Source organism: Phocoena phocoena, chromosome 2 (assembly GCF_963924675.1).
Source record: "Phocoena phocoena chromosome 2, mPhoPho1.1, whole genome shotgun sequence".
Taxonomy (NCBI): Eukaryota; Metazoa; Chordata; class Mammalia; order Artiodactyla; family Phocoenidae; genus Phocoena; species Phocoena phocoena.
The window spans coordinates 53744769-53750715 of NC_089220.1; positions in this window are offsets into that span (position 1 = coordinate 53744769).

The window sequence follows — 5947 nt, forward strand, 5'->3', positions numbered from 1 at the left end:
AAAAAATAAAATAGCAAATATCTAGCATATGCTTGGGTCTCAAATTATTAGGTATAACATGAGAGGCTGTATATATTGCAAATACTTAAATATTACATCTCAAAACCAAAGACTCAAAGATCCCAATTTAAAGACACACACAAAAAAACCACGAAGCAAGATAAAACATTTTGTAGATAAATTTCACGTTATGCATTTAAAATGAAATGTTGAAGATTCTCATTGTTCCCATAACCATAGTAAAAGTCTCATTTTGTATGATTTTGTACAAAACAACCAATCAATTGAATTCAAACCTGAGAAAATTTTATAAAAATGTATTTTGCTCTTGACATTTTAAAGAATCTATCTATGGACTAAATGTTTCACTTTAAAATTAGTTCCTTTTGCATTTTTTTACCACAACCAGGCCTACACTCACAGGACTGGCTTCTAATTTAACATAGTCATTCTACTAAATTGTCTACAATTAAATTGTTAAACTAGACTATAAGATAAGTTGGCTGTTAAACTGAACAAAGTTTAACATGTATGTTTGTAATCAAGGGCTTTAACAGAGAGATTTTTAAATCTGATGAAAGCAATATACCCTCTCAGAAATAAGCACATACTTAAAATTTGGCATAGAACTTAGGGAGTTCTCTAAATGGAGAACATCCATTAAATGTCAGTGAATCCCAGATGAAACCCATGGTTAAACAGAAAGAAGACATACAAATATCTGTATAAAATAGTATTTACTGAATCTGCAAAAGAATACCAGGTACTGTCCCAGGCACTTTATATATTTAATTCAATTCTCACAATAATTCTTGTAATACACAGTAGTATCACTACTTTATAGATAAAAAAAGTAAAGAGAGTAAATGACACAGGCAGTGTCACACACCTGAAAAGATAAAATTTGACAGTCTTTCCATCATACTGTCCTGCTAACAACTTTTCTAGGATTATGTAAATATTAACTGAAAACCATGATCTGAATTTATACCCCCTTACTTTTTGGACTTTACCTGAATTACACAATAGCACCAAGTTTTTTTATATGGCACAACCATTCCCATAAAACTGACTACACTGGAACTCACAATGGGTCCAATTTCCCACCCCGACTCCCAAGAGAGTATTTAAAGCATACTAAGTAGGTTACTGTGTTTTTAGATGTTTCTTCTCTATCACCAAGATCCTCAGAGCAAATATAAATGACAAAGACATTAAAAATGCATTTGAAGCCATTTTAAGTCCATTGTAAAATGCAGCAGTCACTCAACAATGTTTTGTTTTCTATTTTAAAGAAGGAGCTACTCATTTTTACTCGCAGATTCTTAAAAAAAAACGAAAAAAAACAAAGCAAAGCAAAAAAACAGGATTGTTCAGCAATGTAGAGTTTACACCGTTAGCTTTTTTATGTGAACAACCTCATATGTTTTCATAAACACTGTACTCAAAGCCAACTAATCCTCAGGGAATAAGTACCTAGGCCTTCAAGAAAGATGAAATTATCTAGCCAGCCAGCTCCCAGCATTCACCTATTAAAATGAACCATAACTGAGTCTCTAACTTTCTGATAAAGTAAGCAGCAACCTGGATTTCAAACTCTTTCCATCCTCCCATTGAAAACTGATGATTACCCATTGAATGATAACAGCATTTTCAGCTTAAGTGAAGCAACATATACTTCTCTTCCACCCTAGTACATGTTGCTGAGTTGGTAGCTATCTACTGCCTTGTAATTTTAATGCATTCATCATGTTGTACTTTCAGATATAAATTATAAACTTGAACTAATAAAACATATCTACATTTTCATTAAGATCAATCATGAATGAAAATTTGTCACCATGTATACTGCAACAAGAATGGGCAAAACAAACTCCTGAAATTGAAAAAGATTCATCGTTCAGGTCAGGGTGATTTAAAACTATCCCTAACACTATAATGGAAAACTAATTTATGAAATTAATATAACATTCCAAGATTATTTTTCTTGATATACAGAAAATTCATACAAATCTATGAAACAAAAACTGAAGTTTCAGTAAAAAAATAAGAGCCATGACTATAAGTAGATCATGCCCTGCCCTGCAAGTATAAGAGTAAATGCTCAATGTTAAGAATTTGGGAAATACATATATATGCAGAGAAAATTTTCAACAAATTATGACTTAATAACCCCCCACAAGCATTGTGATATATGCCCTGAAATTCATTTTTATATATTTGTTTAATTAATGTAATTACAGAATGGAAATGATATTGTATTTATAATTTTGTTTCTACTTTCCATTCACCTTGTGATCATTTGAAAACATCCTGTAGACATATTTAAATAAACAGATCCTTTAGGGAATATGTAGGAAGTATTATAACACAATATTCAAATGACTTTCTATCCCACAGATTTTAGAACATAAGGGATTCCCTGTAGGGAGTAAGGACAAAGACTTTGTCCTCTAAAATACTTTCCCAGTCTTTATATTTATAATCTTTCCAGCTGATAACTGTTTTTCTCAACTTTTGTCCTAGATTTAATTTTTCTGGGTAAATGTTACACTACCTATGCAGAATTCTGTTATTTAACATTACTTTCCTCAGAGAGTTCCCTCTGTGATTCCAGAAAAATAAGAATTTCATAAATTATATATAGACAGTCAATTACCAGAATTTTCTTAAGCTAATCAGATTTTTAAAAATCCTTTATTAATTATGTAGATATTGGTGAAAACCTCCAGTTTATTTTTACTTATAGAGCTCTGACAAGAGTATGCATGTTATTTTTCAAATACATACATCCACACTGACAAGAAAACAAATTCCCATTCTTAATATAGAGACCATCTCAGGATTATATTTTACAGTTCTGGGGTCAAAATCTGGTGATCTTCAATCATCCTGGAAAACTGCATTTTTATCCAAATTATAAACATCCAAAAGTTCTAATTTTAGCACATATTCTTTTAAAAATGAAAATATTATAAGACTTACATAAAGGCTATACACTTATCTCAGAATTTTTATAAAATGTTAGACTAAGAAGAAATTCCAGTTAAACAGTATCCAAACTCAGAATTTCTTGTCGTTTAAATATTTGTTTGGATCAGGGTAAATACACATGTGGATTTATTTAAAGTTATTTGCACACGTTATGAAAAAAATTTTTCAGGACTATAACTGTCTTGTACTCGAAAACGTTATTGACTTCCCACTCCATAATGGATAGAGCTCAGACTCCTTCTTGGACAAGGATATGCACGGCAGGTCAGGCATCATCAGGTCCCAGTAATGGTTGAAGCTTCCCTCTCCTATAGCTTCTCTATAGCCCAGCTGACCTCTTCAGTTTCTTACAATAATCACACTAGTTCAGTACTCACAGTTTCACTTATGATTTTATTAACCATTTTGTCTATTCCATTTTATCAAGTTCTAGAGAAGAGCCAGGCCTTTAAGATCTGTTTTTGGATTAAAATGTTCTATTAAACCTTCCCTGAACGTTTACTGTACTAGTCATACACGTTGGTGCTTGGTTAAATTCAAGTGGTCATTCTTCTTGGACTGTATTCTAATTGCCTGATATACGCAAATTCCCCCTCTCTAACAAGATTGTAAGATCATAGAAGGCAATTATAAAATACCCCATGAGCAGCACACTAAGATGCAGTCTAGTAAGAACGCAATGAATACTTCTTTATTTGACCTTTTCTTCTTAAGTAATTAATGAGACTATTGCTGCAAATACTACAACAGTTGTGAAACGTGCCACTATCAACGTGACCAGAAGTAGAAATGGAAAGGTTTTGAAAGGTTTTTTTTGACTGATATGTAAATACAGTCAAAATGCTTGTAATAAAATTTCATCATATCCCTGCACTTCAAAGAAGTTATATAAATAAAATAATAAGTAAATCATTAGTAAGAATTTAATACTTTCAGTACCCATCCTCATGGTAAGCATAGTATATAAATATGCTTAAAAATTAAAATACAAATATATTTATCTAAATCCAAATAATTTAGGATTTAATATTAATAAGATGAAAAGAATGGGCCCCAAATAATAGGTTTGGGGTACGTAATGTTATAATAATATGCCTTAGAAAATCTCTAAATTTGATTATATAATATTTATTCAGCCCCCTTTCTTTTGAATCTTATTTCCAACCAGTCCTGTATTTCCTGGGCATATCTCACATCCTAATTAGTCTATTCAAATTTTGATATAATGTTCTGTCTTAGTTAATGGAAAATATTCACAAAATAAGCAAGTTTGTATCATTTTAGGATATTGTAACAAAAACATGAAAAGATTGAGTGCTTGCTAGACAAACTCACTTAGCTGAGTAAATCAAATTTCTTTCAGTGAAATATTAAGAATTTTCCACATCATTGGCAAAGTTAAAACCATGAATCTTAAATCTATAAATGTCTAGAATTTATTGTATTCATGATCCTGCTATGCAGAGAAGGCTACCATCACTATAGAAACTTCAACTATTTTAAACATGAATCCTTTACCTAAGATGAAGTGAAAATACTATCTGAAGCTTTGCCTCCCAAGAAACAGCAAGGCAAATGAAAATATAGAGTCACTGGAAGTACTAATGAGCATTTGATTTACTCAATAACCTAGTCCCCTTGATTTCAAATCTAGTGACCTGTCTGTAAACATCAAAGATGTTCATCAGTCATCTTGAATCTCTTCTTTAACATGCATATGGGTACGTTTACTTAGTTTATTTTAAGTGAAGACTCCCTTCCCTCAATTAGCAGCAGTTCCTTAAGAATAAAGTCTTTAATTTCTTTATTTAGTTATTCAAGTAGCCAATTCTATGCTTTAAAAGCAACAGATGCTTGCAAAATACAAATTGGAAAAAATATCATTATATTTAAATTCACTCATGGTAGATTTACAAAGTGGGAAATTTGGTAGAGGTCACTGAAGAAACTTTGCCCAAGTTAAACTTCATTTTAAATAGTAACTAATAATTACTACAGGCAGAGATATTTTGTTTGTTTGTTTTGTTCATTCATGTATCTCTAGTGCCTCATGCATTGTAGGTACACTTATATTTGCTGAATGAATAAATGGACAATTTTCTTAAATTAATGGGGGACACTAATCATGTGATGTATATTACAAATACCATGTACTATAAATGTTTAAAAATCTATTATGTCAAAATCTTCATGCCTTTTCTTGACTCCATTTAACTTATTATCCATGGTAACAGGAAGTGGGAATAGTTTTGGTATTTTAAATTTACAAACACCTTCTAAACTTTTCCCACATTCTTCAGTGCAGAGTGGCTAACTTTATAGTATAAAACTCAAAAGTTAGTCCCAAAGACCCTATAAGTGAAATGGTCAATCCTAAAAAGCAAAGAGTTTTATATATCTTCTATCTTAAGTCTAACTGCCAGCTAAACACCAAAGATGAATAATTTTTTAATCCTTTAGTCCAATTCTACTGAAGTTATTTATGAAAAACTTTTCCTTGTTTTACACTGCACCAACTACAAAAGGTATCAAAGAAATATGTTCTTGCACTAGGAGAATTCACAAGGATGATAGAAAATAAGACACAACAGCACAGACTCTATTGTGAAATTGTGGTCTAATGACTATAAAACTATGACTTAGTCTTTGGATTTTAAAAGTAAGTAATATTTTGATTGCTAGTAACCTATCTTGTTTGTTAACATGAAGTGCAGGACTCATGATTTTAAAACTCTAAATGCATTTTTATTTTTAATAGTCACTAGCTAATAATTACGGTACAAAATTAAAATTAAAAATTAAAGTTTATAATTGAGGTATAACAAATGAGTGTGAGCAGATCTTACCTGATATTTGCTAACTGTTCTCATCTACCACTGCTATACTCTTCAAAATTCAAAAATTTATTTTATACTTTTAAAGAGAATATGTTAATTCAAGAAGCCATTGATAA